Source organism: Cornus florida, unplaced genomic scaffold (assembly GCF_030987335.1).
Source record: "Cornus florida cultivar Cherokee Brave unplaced genomic scaffold, ASM3098733v1 CherokeeBrave_3.0.0_Hap2_Chr08, whole genome shotgun sequence".
Taxonomy (NCBI): Eukaryota; Viridiplantae; Streptophyta; class Magnoliopsida; order Cornales; family Cornaceae; genus Cornus; species Cornus florida.
Window position 1 is genome coordinate 27010594 of NW_026775578.1, and position 16478 is coordinate 27027071.

The 16478-nt window shown below is 32.6% G+C and overlaps 1 pseudogene; it reads left to right on the top strand.

The window, feature by feature from the left end:
* The window catches only part of LOC132270956 (heat shock cognate 70 kDa protein-like), a 51246-nt pseudogene extending 39169 nt beyond the window's left edge, over positions 1-12077 (top strand).
* Positions 12078-16478: the final 4401 nt, after the last annotated feature.

Below are 16478 nucleotides of genomic sequence, written 5' to 3' on the forward strand. Positions count from 1 at the left end.
TGCATCATATTGTGTATCCTGAGATTGGATTTATTGTTGTATTTTCCCGACATAGTATGACCCCAATTCCTATTGTTTTATTCCTTATTTGGATTCACGGGGACAGAAGAGGTGTGTCTTAGGCACCACCTACTGAGCAATTTTGCTCACCCCTTTTTATTTAATATTTTTTTTCAAGAAACGAGAAAGAAGTGACGGATGACGTTCCAACACAGGCCTAAATTGGATTAGAAGATCATTTTTACTATTTTTGTATTTAAGTCCCATATTTTTTGTAAAATCTTAGTTTGTTATATTTGGTATAGAGATTTGTAAACTCTTGTTTTTGTAATTATATTTATAGGTTGTAATTTTATTATAAGTTGTCTAAACGTTGTAAGACATGGACTTTAGATCTTAACCATGTATTGTTGAGACTGTAATTACAATATGTGGATTAAATGGTATGTGGGTGTTCCACCATGAGATGAATTATGTTGAGGCATGATGAATGGATGAAAGGGATGTTGGAATGCATTATATGTTTATTGTGTTTGGCCAGGTTAAAAAAAAAAAAAATGCATTGAAACAGGTTGTCGTAGCATCTTTTTTAGCGGAGGTCACGCCAATTTTTTTTTTTTTTAATTTTGGCAGCAGTTAGGGTCGTTACACTGTCATTTCTTATTAAATTATTTTTTATTACATTATCTCTTATTTAAATATTAATTATACTATTTACCTTAATTTTATAATTAGTATCAATTGATTATAAAAATGGAAAACAATAAATAAATTTGTTGTTATCATTTTCTAAAATGATTAACTTATTATAATAAAATTTATTATACTCACTTTTAAAAAAAATTAGTATAAAAAAAATATCTTCTTTTTCAAATAATATTCATGAAAAATTAATAAATTACGTAAATAAAAATTATCTTCTTTTTAATGCAATATATTCATGAAATTAAGAAATTACTTAAATTGTTTCAAAATTTTCTATTTAACATTTTTATTTAAATAATTAAGTTAAAAATTAAAATTAAACTTATGAAAATTTAATGGAAAATATTTCATCAAATTAGCATGAATTTTTTCCATAATTTATTTTAATAAGAAAAATATATCAAATGTAATTCAATAAGGAAGGGTATTATGGTCATTTAAAAAAATAGGTAAGACAATAGGGCATTTTGCAACTAAATGTAGTTTAGAGGGTTTTATTCGCAAAACATAGTTCAAGGGGGTTATTTGAAAATTTAGACATCGTTAGGGGTTTTTTTACACACTTTACCCTATAATAAATTATCTTTTTTTTTTTTTTTTCCCTATATATATAAAAATTTATATTGTCTATAGGGAACATTTGTATAAATTTAGTGAAGTTCGGTTACAAATTGGATTGAATGGCTCATTTTGAGTAGGAATATTTGTAAAGAATTATGTTAGCTTAACATTAATACTCCAATAGCTAATTTTTTCTGAACGCTCAAGCAAACACACTACAAACAGGAATTATCAATCTCTAGTCTTTGAAAAGAGAGACCATTCTATCTAGACTAATTCAAATTGGTAATACTTACTTCATTTTGGTCTTTTCTAAAAGTTTGTTTGTTTTTTTTGTTTTGTTTTGTTTTTTTTTTTTTTTTCATTGTTGCAGTAGTCATTTTAGCACGGAAAGGAAAATTGATATAACAATGTAAAAAAACTAGTGTGATATATTTTATAGATGACACACGAATATTGATGATGGGATCAGACACATAATATTTGGACTTTTTATTGCTTTAATCTATTTTCTGGTTCCTAAAGTCTTGTATTTATCTGAATTCCAGATGCGAAACGATTGATTAGTAGGAAGTTCGGCGATGCTTCAGTTCAGGGTGATATGGAGCACTGGCCATTCAAGGTCATTGCTGGTCCCGGTGATAAGCCAATGATTGTAGTAAACTACAAGGGCGAGGAGAAGCAGTTTGTTGCTGAAGAGATCTCATCCATGGTTCTCACTAAGATGCGTGAAATTGCTGAGGCCTATCTCGGCTCCACGATTAAGAATGCAGTCGTCACTGTCCCTGCTTATTTCAATGACTCTCAGCGTCAGGCCACTAAGGATTCCGGATTCATTGTCGGCCTCAATGTCATTCGTATCATCAATGAGCCCACTGCTGCTGCCATTGCTTACGGTTTTGACAGGAGAGCTGCAAGTATTGGCGAGAAGAATGTGCTTATCTTTGATCTTGGCGGTGGCACTTTTGATGTTTCTCTTGTCACCATTAAGGCGACCGGTGTCATTGAAGTGAAGGCCACGTGACACTCACCTTGGAGGAGCTGACTTTGATAAACGCATGGTGGACCATTTCGTTCAGGAATTCAAGAGAAAACACAGCAAAGACATCAGTGGAAGCCCTAGAGCTATTATGAGGTTGATAGCTGTTTGTGAGAGGGCAAAGAAGACTCTTTCATCTGCTACCTGGACAACCATTGAGATTGATGCATTGTATGAGGGAACTGATTTCTACCCAAGCATTACTCGTGCCAAATTTGAGAACCTAAACATGGATTTCTGTAGGGTGTGTGTGGAGTGTGTTGCAAAGTGTTTGAGGGATGCCAAGATGGACAAAAGCAGTGTCCACGACGTAGACCTTGTCAGTGGCTCTACTAGAATTCCAAAGTTTCAGCATCTATTGCAGGACTTCTTCAACGGGCAGGAGCTGTGTAAGGGCATTCACCCAGATGAGGATGTTGCTTACGGTGCTGCTGTGCAAGCTGCAATCTTGAGTGGTGAGTACCAGGAGCTGTCGCTGTTGGATGTAACCCCTCTGTCCCTAGGCATTCAAGTTGTTGGAGGTGTCATGTCTGTTGTGGTTTCAAGAAACACTACAATTCCTACCAAGAAGGAGGAGTTGTTCAGTGCCACCGAGGATAACCAGTCGAGTCTATTGTTTCAAGTGTACGAGGGTGAGAGAACAAGAACAAGCGACAACCACCTGTTGGGCAAATTTAGGCTCTGTGGCATTTCTCCTACCCCTCGAAGCATTCTACATATCAACGTCTGCTTTGACATTGATGCCAATGGTATCTTGAATGTCTTGGCTGAGGACAAGACCGCTGGTCAAAAGAACAATATCACTATCACTAATGAAGAGAACAGTTTGTCCAAGCAAGAGATTCAGAAGATGCTTCAGGAAGCTGAGAAGTACAAGTCTGAAGATGAGGACTACAAGAAAAGGGTTGAGGCCAAGAATACTTTGGAGGATTGCACGTATAAGTTGATGAAAGCTGGTAATCTCTCACAGACCGACATGGTTGAGATCGCAGATTCTATTGATAAGATTCTATTAGACAAATAATGAGTGACCCAAGATATCTGGAATAAGGAACCATGTCATGTGTTTGTACCTATACATGTATGTGTGTGAAGACATGCATTATATTTATAGATTGTGAAGGGCCTTAAATGTTGGAATTTATGAAGTAAACTATAAACTTCAAAATATCAATTGAAATGTAAGATCAAAGTAGACCAGGACCATCTGTGAACCAAACTGTTTATGACAGTTGGGACTTTACTAATAATATCAGCTTGTTTAGTCTTCTTTACTAATCAATTGAGCCTAAATCAAGCTTCTTAGGTTTTATGATCGATTGGCTAACGAATGAACAATCCAAGTCCAATTAAGAATGACCTGAATAGGAGGCTTCTTAAGAAGCTTGTTTAGGTAACTATAAGCATAAAAGGTTCATGCCAATTGAGTTCAATTGGTAAACATTCCAATTCGCCTCCAAACAATGAATACTTTCTTTTTTGCCCTTTTGGATTGACTATCGACACAAAACATCTTTATATCTGTGAATTGATAAATATTACATGAAAAAAAAAACAGAGAATTTAGAATGCAATAGAGAGTTAGAAAAGTATGGTTACATATTAGCATAGAAAACATAGAAGACATGCTGCCAGTAGCATTCAATTCTAAAGGAGCAGGTCTCTCCCATGGGAAATACTGTAACAATACAACATCAATGAAAAAAAAAAAACAAAGAAAAAAAAGAAAAAAAGAAGATTTCAAACAATCTCACTGCAAAATACCTCCTCATTACACATCTATTGAGTTTTATTTGTCAAAATCAAATGTTTATGAAACATTTTTCCTTTTATTTGGGACTTTGAGGCACACCTATAGTGTGGAGCTCTGTAAAACAAACTATAAGGCAGATGAGTTTGAGGACAAGATGAAGGAGCTTGAGAGCAACTGTAACCCCATCATTGCCAAGATGTACCAGGGTGGTGGTGGACCCGTCGTGGCTGAAGATGGACCCTCTGTTGGGATTATATGCCCTACAAGCCAATTAATTAATATTAATTTGATATTTTATTTATAAATATGATATTCATGCATTTGGCTTTACATATATTTGCATGAGATGCATTATTATCCTCAAGTTGCATTATAGGTGACTTAAGTGTGTAAATGAGATTTACACGCAGGAGATTTGGGCTCATTGGTTTCTTGCACCTTGGTATTGTTCGCAGTCAGTGATACTTTTATCTGTAAGACTGTAACACATTTGACCTTTATAAGATAGGATGGTTTGTCTCAACCATTGGGGTAGCTAACTCTAAGGCAGTGTGTCAGTGTGCTTGGAGTACACTGAACTGGATCACCGTAAGATCACACCATACAAATTACTGTTATTATTTTAGTGTGATTCTTAACTACTAGATATATCAAGCTCTAAATCCTGAGAGGTTTAGTGGACTCAAGTTTCAGCATTGGTCACTTTGACTTACTAACATGTGAGATCTTTTAAGGTCAATACCATGATATCTTGGGTGGCTAATGTTGGGGCTCTGGGAATACAAATGCTCAACATGGAATCCACACTCTTTATAAGAGTTAGAATATCCCCTTGATGCAATTTAATAAGTTTGATTACTGGAACCTGGCCAGGACATTTTAGTAAAATGTTTACTAAATAATTTTTCTATTATTTATTTAGAAAAATATTTATTTTGAAAATTCTTTTATAAAAGATATTTAGTAATCATAAGGATTAAATTGGTTACTCAACGAATATAAGAAGTTAGCATGCCTTAGGTGGGACAGTATTTATTTTCCTAGGGGCTACTTATGGATATTCGGTAGTGGAGGGACTTATATATAGTTATTTAGTATAAAAGGGCCTTGTAGTAATTTCTGAATCCTAGAATACAATTACAATATTATTGTGGTGTTTATTGTAATTAATTAGATAGGATAGAGTTATAAGATAACTTTATCTCTATCTAATTGGAGCTAGGATATCCTCATCTCTAGCCCTATCTAAATACACAATATATCTCTCAGGTTGAGATTTGGTAATTGAGATACAATCTTACAGAATACAGAATAACAAGAGTGAGAGATATAGGGTTTCCACAAATCTGTGTATTCCAGGGATATAGAGGTGAAGGTTTACTGGTATTCAAGGTCAAAGGAGGACTAATTTATTCTCGTAGTGTTAACGATTAATCAATCAATCGTCCAAAGGTACGATTTTCCTTTACCGTATTAATTGATTTGGTGAAATATCATGTGGATAAGTTCCAGAAAATTTATTAAATGCTTCCGTTGTGGCTTCCGTTGGTATCAGAGCAACCCACATGCTTTTCATCAAATCACAGTGATGATTTGAATACCTAATTATTATCTATGCATGTATAGATTTATATTCATGAATTCTATTTGTTTGTTTCATGAATATATAATTTATTTATTTATTATTATTATTTTATTTATTTGACATGTTAATCTATGAAATAGAAATCGGATCATAAAAATAAAATAATAAAATACCTATTGGCAGCCGCTTGTGACTTGTTTTCACACCCTATGTGATGGGTAACGTGAAGGAAGAAGTCTGATTGCACAGTGATAGAAAAGTCAATTTTTTGATTGCTTTTAGTATTATGCCATGTGATGGGCTGATAATTACAGAGGGTTTTTAATATATATATATATATATATATATATATATATTTATTTATTTATTTATTTGTATTGTATATAAAGTTTCCAAAATAGTTAATACCTTTTTGTTTTATTGGGTTTTTTTTTTTTTTTTTATGTATTACTATTTAATGATCATTTTGAAACTCTCAGTGTTTGAGTTTAATGTGAAAAAGTAAGTTTTCACAGATTAAATATACATAAATAAACAACATGATGTTGGTAGCCACTTTTGGTTTCTGTGGTGATCAGTACACACCCATGTGATGAGTGTCGTGAACAATAGGTAATCAAAACATTACCAGAATAAAATTATGATTTATCCTATAATAAAATTATTTTTTGACCATAGTTGGAAGTGTCCATAGATGGTTATTAGTTTGAGGTTTAATTGGAAACTCATATTTTTTTTTTTTTTTTTTAAGGCTATTATTAAACACATGCCATGAATATTTTATATCATGATCCGTTAATCATGAGATGAGAAATCGGATTTTTTTTAATGTTAATATTTTATTAATTAACCCCCAGCGGCTACTGACGATGGTGATGGTTTGATTTAGAAACTCATGTTGTATGCTTAGGTTTAATTGGCAGTCACTTGCGATATATATATATATATATATATATATATGGATTTTTGAGCATCTAATGAAGGACTTCCCATGAGATGGGTTGTCAATACAAAAGGTAAAGGACTTCCTATGAAATGTGGGTGGCCTTCCAGTAAAGGACTTCCCATGAGATGGGTTATCCATACAAACAGTAATCAGATTACTTTTGATCTTGAGTAGAACGTCCAATATGATAAAACAAAAATAAAGGTTTTGATTCGCATTTATTGTCCAGTGCTGGCAACGAAAGGATTTGAGAATTCATTTGTATTTTAATTTTGAAAGTTGTCTAGTGAAACATGATAAAACAATCTGTTGGTTTGTTGAAGGTATATTGAGACTTAAACAGTGGTATAAGTTAATTTGGGTATATATAAGTTATATATGTAACGAAACATGATGAATCTGGTATTCACCATGTTGTTTAAAGGTTGTATTCAATTAATATAATAACATGAATATTATATTATGAACTGTTTGAGCTTAATAGTTATGCACTGTTTCTATACTGCTTATGTCATATATGTATTGATTGATCCAAATGTGACCTTTCATGCAGTGTGAACATTATTCCTATGCAATCTGCTTATAATAAAATTTTGGTAGGATATGCACGGAATATTTAAGCTCACTTGCAGATGCAAATTAATTAATTTAATCTCTCTCATGATCCTGTTCAATTTTTATTTATTATTAAATTACATGTGATGTAATTAATTAATAGAGGCGGCAAGGACTAATCCAATAAGGATTGGTTTTCCCTATTGTCGAATAGGATTTATTTATTCTATATTATTTAGAATTTTTTGTAAGCCCTAAATTGGTTATAGGACAAAGCCTTGTACTATATTTTACAAATTTAGAGTTAAAATTCTTGAAGAGTTCAAGAAAAGATTCAAACAAGATAAGAGTCAATGCTTCCAATGGAGGAATTTGGAAGCACAAGGTGATCATGAGATGATATTTTACCGGCCATGAGATTAGCACTATTTATGGTGCAACATGATTTTTTTTTGCATGCTTATTCATATGATGGTTATATGCTTGAATGTCATGTTTAATCTATGAATTGCTTTAATTATGTTGTATTTAATTTTAAACTAGATAAAATTGGAATTACTTATTTGGGTAGTTTTGGGAAAATTAGAACTTTCCAAAATATTTTTGAAAATTTGATTTTCTGAAAATTAAAAATTTTTATTTGTAATTAAATTTTGTGGAAAGTGTAGGATTATCCCATTGTTAAGCTCAAAAAATTGAGCTAAGTTGACCTAAATGGATTAGGCTCATTGAGCCTAAAAGAAATTTTAAAATAGATTCCAATATTATTTAGATTAAAATTAATATTGTAATATGTTGATATTATCTATATAGGATGTATGGAATTTAAAACTCTCTAATTTTAAAAATCAAGTGGGAGCGGGATTTAATTTTAAATTCCACAGTCTTCCATTGTCAATCTATTGTAAGGTGTAACAAGTACCTCGCCACCAATCTTGGGTGCTCCTCCGTAGGGTATTTGTTGCACTGGTTACTAGATATAAATCTCGCAATGATAGAACTAGCGACAGACGGATGGGAACGATCACCATTAGGAGACGGACCGCATTCAATTGCACTACTTCTAGACAATGGTATACACTTGACTAAGTGGGAGTATGCTCCACCTTAGGGGGTATTTTCACATAGAGGCCAAGGTTAAATCGGTTGCCATATTTCATTTTGCATGAGATGCCTAGACAGTGGGATATGGTGGAAATTGTTTCCGTCCAATCAAGGTAGTGACATGATCTCTTGGTAGTGACATGTTCTTATTGCCCCCTAAGAGAAACGAGTGAATACCTACATGGATTATGATTACCGAAGTTTTCATTACATCAGTGGTTTAGAGAGGCCCACTGAGAGACTATATGAAAACTAAAGTTTAATTTTTGTTTCAGAATGTATGCATTTTTGTTTAATTTTTGTTTTAGAATGTATGCATTTTTATTTATGCATGAATGTTTATATTTCAGATGTCGAATGTTTTCAGTCCACTTGCTGCTATACTTAAGGACAACAAATTAACCGGGTCAAACTATGTTGACTGGAAGAGAAATCTTCACATTATTCTTACTGCACAGGAGTACAAATTTGTGCTCACTCAAGAGTGCCCTCCTATGCCTAGCCCTGATGACAGCCAGGAGCTCAAAGAAATGTACGAGAAGTGGCAAAAGGCTGATGAAATGGCCAAGTGCTATATTTTAGCTTCAATGTCAAATGTTTTACAACATCAGCATCAGTCTTTTGTCACTGCTCGTGACATTTTGCTGAACCTTAAGGAAATGTTTGGGGAACAAAGTAGAGCGGCACGACAAGTCGCAATGAAACAGATTATGAACACTCGTATGCCCGAAGGAACTCCAGTTGGTGAACACCTTCTAAAAACGATTTCTTATTTCAATGAACTGAAGGTTCTTGGGGCAGACATAGATGGTGAGACCCAGGTTGATATTAATTCTGCAATCATTGCCAAAGTCATTCAATCAGTTCAAACTAAATTATTCTATGAATAGTATGGCTTATTCTTTATCAGAACTGATGAATGCTCTGCAAGTTGCACAAGGAATTTTTAAGGGTCAAAGGAGTGTTCATACAGTGGAAAAGGGTTCTTCTTCTCATGGAAAGCCGAAAGGCAAGAACCATAATAAGAAGCAAGGTTCCACTGTCCCCAAAAATGTTGGTACTAGTGGTGGAATTGTCAAGGCTAAGGGCAAGGCTAAAATCAAAGGAAATTATTTCCATTGTGGTAAGGAAGGACACTAGAAAAGGAATTGTCGAGTGTATCTAGCAAAGAAGCACTCTGAATGTATGCTTCAGTCACTCATTATTAAGACATGATATGTGGTTGGATCTACGGATACTTGGTTTGTAGATTCTGGAGCCACTAACTATGTTTGCAATTTATTGCAAGGGTTCCAGGAAACTAGAAGACTGAGTGAAGGGGAGATATCTATCTTCATCTTGCTTCACAAGCAAGGGTATCGGCAGTATCAATAGGAGTATTTATTTTGAAATAAATGATAGGAGTTTATTATTAAAGATTGTCTTTATGTACCAGAGAGTAGAAGATACTTGATTTCTATTTCAGTTTTTTCAAAATCTGGGTTTTCAATATTTTTGATTTAGAAGTTTTAATAAATAAAAATAAAAGGTTTATTTATTCTGGTACATTGATGGGATAGTCTTTATTTAATTACTCTTATACCTCACTCCTTATATGATACCGAAATAATTGAGACATCAGAAACTACAAGTCCAGAATCTCTTATTATATCGGAACCTTAATGTAGTGGGAGGGTTATCAGGCCATCTGATAGGTTAATGCTCTTGGGAAAGTCTGACGAGCTAATCCCAGAAGAGCAAGATCCCTCTATACTTATGAAAAGGTTATGAATGATTGTGACACAAAAAGAGTGATGGAAGCATGGTGGTATTTTAAAGAAATAGTTCAGTGTGGGGATATTTTTGTCACTAAGATTGTATTTACAAATAACCTTGCAAATCCTTTCACTAAGACTCTACCAACTAGGGTTTTTGAGTCTTATATTGAAGGGATGGGTGTTAGATGTAATGGTAATTGGCTTTGAGTGCAAATGGGAGATTGTTAGGATTATATGCCCTACAAGCCAATTAATTAATATTAATTCAATATTTTATTTATAAATATGATATTCATGCATTGGGCTTTACATATATTTGCATGAGATGCATTATTATCCTCAAGTTGCATTATAGGTAACTTAAGTGTGTAAATTACACGCAGAAGATTTGGGCTCACCGGTTTCTTGCACCTTGGCATTGTTCGCAGTCAGTGATAAAAGTTGGGTACTTTTATCTGTAAGACTGTAACACATTTGACCTCTATAAGATAGGATGGTTTGTCTCAACCATTAGGGTAGTTGACTCTAAGGCAATGTATTAGTGTGCTTGGAGTACACTGAACTGGATCACCGTAAGATCACACCATACAAATTACTGTTATTATTTTGGTGTGATTCTTAACTACTAGATATATTAAGCTCTAAATCCTGAGAGGTTTAGTGGACTCAAGTTTCAGTATTGGTCACTTTGACTTTCTAACATGTGAGATCTTTTAAAGTCAATACCATGGTATCTTGGGTAGCTAATGTTGGAGCTCTGGGAACACAAATGCTCAACATGGAATCCACACTCTTTATAAGAGTTAGAATATCCCCTTGATGCAATTTAATAAGTTTAATCACTGGAACCTGGCCAGGACATTTTAGTAAAATGTTTACTAAATAATTTTTCTATTATTTATTTAGAAAAATATTTATTTTGAAAATTCTTTTATAAAAGATATTTAGTGATCATAAGGATTAAATTGGTTACTCAAGGAATATAAGAAGTAAGCATGCCTTAGGTGGGACAGTATTTATTTTCCTAGGGGCTACTTATGGATATTCGGTAGTGGAGGGACTTATATATAGTTATTTAGTATAAAAAGGCCTTGTTGTAATTTCTGAATCCTAAAGTACAATTACAATATTATTGTGGTGTTTATTGTAACTAATTAGATAGGATAGAGTTATGAGATAACTCTATCTCTATCTAATTGGAGCTAGGATAAGAATCCCTTTTGATCCTCATCTCTAACCCTATCTAAATACATGATATATCTATCAGGTTGAGATTCGGTAATTGAGATATACAATCTTACAGAATACAGAATAACAAGAGTGAGAGATATAGGGTTTTCACAAATCTGTGTATTCTAGGGATATAGAGGTGAAGATTTATTGGTATTCAAGGTCAAAGGAGGACCAATTTATTCTCGTAGTGTTAACGATTAATCAATCGTCCAAAGGTACGATTTTCCTTTACCGTATTAATTGATTTGGTGAAATATCAGGTGGATAAGTTCCTGAAAATTTATTAAATGCTTCCGTTATGCCTTCACCCTCGGCCGCCAGAAGTGGTGTAGGCCCTAAGATTGAGGAGGTTGATTAAGTAATCGTTAGTATTTTTTTAATTTATTAGGAGATTTTACTTAAGTATATTTCTGTTGTTTGATGTTTTTGGTAGTGGCTGTTCATTTTACTTTTCTTTTAAGACTTATTTATAACTAAAATCATGTTTTGATTTTTTCAAAGAGATGTTTACGGGAATTTTTTTAAGAGGTCCAATGGGATCCAACTATGTTGTATTCGGAAGAAGAGTCGATAATTAACGTCGGAAGACCTATTATTTTTCTTTTTCAAATTCTATGTTTTTTTTTTTTTTTTTTTTTTTTTTTACCCCTTGCCTATAGATTTTTCATATCCTAATATTTTTTGGAAATTTTTTTTTTCAAAGGTTATTTGCTTGAAATTTGCTTTTGCGCTATTTAATAAAACTGAAAATTTCAAGTACTGAATTTTAAGCGCTGAATGTATTAATTTGAAAACCTGTTTGATAACATTTTAATTGTAAGTGCTGAATTCATTAAGAATGTTTGTTATATACAAAAGCTGAAGTCTGAAAGTTGTACATATTACATTTTTGCTCTCAATATCTCATACTTATAACAGTTTTATATTTATAATACAAAAATATTAATAAAACAACCACATTCACTCAATGAAATAAATAAATATGAAAATTTAAAATATATGGTTTTTGTATTACATAATATTTACATATGGTATCGAAAATGATGTTATAAAGATTAAAGAAAGTAATACTTAAAATATATGAGTCTTGGATTGAATAATATTTTGGTAGAGTATTGAAAAGGGTCTTACAAAGATTAAAGAAAATACTTGGAAAAGAATTATTATTTAGGAATAATATTCTATTATATAAATTATTGATGGAAATTTTAAATCTATGGATTTTGGATTAGATAATATTTATGTAGGTATGGTGTTATAGAAATTAAAGAAAGTAAAATTTAAAATACATGTGTTTTGAATTACAAAATATTTATGTAGGGTATTAAAAAATGTGTTTCAAAAATTAAGAAAAGTGAAAAAGATTTTTTATCTAGGAACATAATTCTATTATATATTTTTAGGGCTCGTGGGATTAGTGAAGGTGCGTGCAAGCTGGCCCGGATACCCACGATTATAAAAAAAATAATAATAAAAAATAATAATAATAATTCTAGGGCAATGATGCGACCCTAGCGTGTGCACAAAATAATGCATAACACTTTGGTTTTGGAAATGGTATCAAGCGGGCATCATAGTTTACATTTATAAACCGCTAAACACTTATACTATGAAGTATGAAGCGAGTAGGGATCGTCCCAAGGGATTGAACACGTGTTGGGATTAAACTTGGTTTTAAAGTTAATTAGATTGTGAAAGAGAGAAATAGAGAGAGAGTTTGAGAGATAAAGATTTTGGTGAATAATTAAACTAGAGTTCAATTGAAGCATGGAAATGGAAATGACATTGCAAGTAAATTAAATTAAATTAAACTAAGAATTAAAGAGATAGGAAGAAAGTCTTAGGGTTAGGATTCACTACTAAACTCATGCAATTAACCATATGCGTTCAATTAATGGGGAATTCATTAGTGTAATTATAGATGTGGTCACATTATCATCACAAATCACAATTGTAAGCATAGATTATCAACATCAAGAATGAATTATCTATCTAATGACAATTAAACTAAAGTGTAGAACCCATTCAAGACTACGTCATAACCCACCATACACATTCACAAATGTATCCGATAAGAGCACACATCATTCAAGAAGATAATACTAATTGTAATTAGAAGTATGGATTAACATCCTCAATCACAAATTGCCTATTTTACTACAGTTAACTAATGACAATAAGCTAATTTGTAGAACAACCCATCAAGATTAAGCCTTTATCCATCAAATTAAATGACAATTGTATCAACTAAGTATTATGCTATGGCCATCACTAGACACAACTAAAAGAAATATCTAGTGTAGAGTATAATTCTAAATCAATCACACATAGACATGCAATTTTCATATAGAATCAATAGAAGAATTAATTTTCAATCATCTAATGAAGACTAAAATACCTAATTAATCATATATAGACATACAATCAACTAGAGATTTTAATGGAAGAATTTATCAATACAAGCCCTAATTTGTCAAATCAAGTATGTATATATAAAGAAATCACAAGGCCATACAGTTAATTACAACATATTAATTCCTCAAGAAAAGAAATACAAAGGTTTAGGTTACATGAACTTAGGGCTCATCCAAGCCCTAAGTAAAGAACTAGCTCATGGAGGAGATGATCATGGTGCCAACAAGCCCAATCCCCATCTTTTGGCTCCTTCTTCTTCTTCCTTCAATTGTAGACAGAGTCTCCGTAAAAAATGTTCTTCCAACCCTAGCTTTCCCCTTTTTCCAGAGAGAAATATCGATACAGATAAAAAAAAACTTAAATAAAAATAAAATAATAAGAATAAAACTCTCTAAACTAATAAAAAAAACTAACCCTAAAAATAATGGGCCTATTTCCCTTAAGTAACAAACTCTATTTAAGTCCAATAAAATCAAAAAAATAAACCCAAAAGACAAAATCATGTAATGCTGCCAGGCCTGGGGGATCAATCCCCCGCTCTGGGGGATCGATCCCCCAGTGCTAGAAATCTCTTTTAAGCCCCATTTAACTCCATTCGGCCCCCGGGCTAATCGGTTTGCTTCTTGATCGTTGGGAACAACATCAAAGGCCCGGAAAAAGGTAGAATTGACCGTTTTTAAAGGATAAGCGCACTATACGAACAATGAACTGCGGCCTCTTTTTGACATTTTCTAAGCTTTGTCCAATTGTCTTTACTTGACTCCAAAAAGGCTGTAATGGACCGTTCTTAGCTCATTTTAACTTTATTACCCTTAAATACACATAAACATAAATTAGGACTAAAACATGAAATTAAGATAGATGCAAAGACTGAAATACCCTAACTTAGGTGCTGAAATGTGCAACATTTAAGCACTTATCAGGCAAATTTCATAAAACCCCCATTACTTTCATTTTTTAATTATAAAACCCCAACCTATTTCTAAAAACCCCTATACTTTTGAAAAGTGTTCACATTGCCCCAATATCCATATCCGACCCATTAATTGGGCTGTGAAATGACAAATTTGACTTTACCATTTAATATTAAATTAAAAACTAAAAATTATTTTTTAAAATTTCAAAAATACCCTTCAAGTCTTCTTCTTTTTCACTCCTTTCTCTCTCTCTCTCTAAAACAGACCATCTATGTCAATGAACTACTGACCACGCCCGAAACCCTCTCCAATTCTTCAATCTGGCGCCGAATCTTGTGAGACACTGATTCCATGAAGCTATTCGACTACACATCATTCCACGTAGCGAATTATAACAGTAATAGATTATGTGATTTCTTTAACTTTTCTCTGTCAAAAAATACACAATAATAATTGTTGTATATGTATGCTTATTACTTACAAATCCAAATATCTGTCAAAAAAAAATTTAGAAACAATATGTAGTGATGAAGATGAAGATAAAGATCGATGAAGATGTAGGAATAAAAACGAAGATGGTGGTCCTGTTTATATTGGGGAAGAATAGAAGAGATGAAAAAAAAATTCCTTTTCGAAGATAGCTGCCGAAGATGAAAATATGGGTTTTTTAACCCTTTTTCTTGTTTCCTTATTGAGTTTTAATTTTTATTAAGTTTTAATGTAGCACTAGGATTTCTGAGTCTCAGTTTCTTAGTTTGCCCTAAACTCTTGGCATTAAGAAAGAAGATAAACGACGGCAAATACACATATATAGAATCAATTTTCCACATGGAAAAGCAAAAAACAAAATACATACCAAAAAGGGCCTTAGCCCATGGGATTTCATTCTCTAGCAAAATTAGATCTCTAATACATCTCCTAGCTGTCATACTGTTAAAAGGCAGCTTATCATCCTCCTCACCAGCCAAAACCACCTCAATTAGGCGAACAATAAAGCAAGAGTCAAGAAACAAAATAATTCTAAAATAGTTGATTCTATCGTCTCTGGTAATTTCAATATATTTATCTTTCAAGCATTTATCCACAACGGCTTCATGAAAACAACTCATACCTTCCACAATTACCTTTTCCATGTCAGATTTGAAAGTATTGAATCTGTCTTGGATAAGATCAGACGCCATCTGCAACTTCACGTGAGTAGATAATCTAGGAAGAGGAATACCTAGAGAATCCGTAATCTGATCCATCGTGCTCACGTGAGTAGCCACTGAAGGTTCGGACAGGCGTCGGAGATTCGCCGGCGACAAGACGATGAGACTTGGGGATGTTAACGATGAGATTGAAGCGTCGATGTCGAGGTGGAGGTGGAGGTGGAGATGGATCAGGGTTTTTACCGGTTTAAGGGTGTTTTTGTAATTTAATAAAAATATTTTTTATTTTTTAATTTAATATTAAATGGTAAGGTCAAATTTGTCATTTTACAGCCCAATTAACGGGTCGGATACGGATATTGGGGCAATGTGAATACTTTTTAAAAGTATAAGAGTTTTTAGAAACAGGTTGAGATTTTATGATCAAAAAATAAAAGTAGTGAGGATTTTAAGAAATTTGCCCTTAATTCTATTATATAAATAATTAATGAAAATTTAAAATATATAGATTTTGGATATCAAAAAGAATGTTAAAAGATTAAAGAAAGTATAATTTAAAATATATGGGTTTTGGATTATATGGTATGGTATTGAAAACAGTGTTAAGAAAGTAGGTGAAAGACAATTCTTATCTGATAATAGAATTCTATTATATAAATAATTACATAATATTTATGTAGGGTATAAAAGTAGTGTGGGTTTAAAAATGATGTTAAAAATATTAAAGAAAGTACGTGAAATTGAATAAAATTCTATT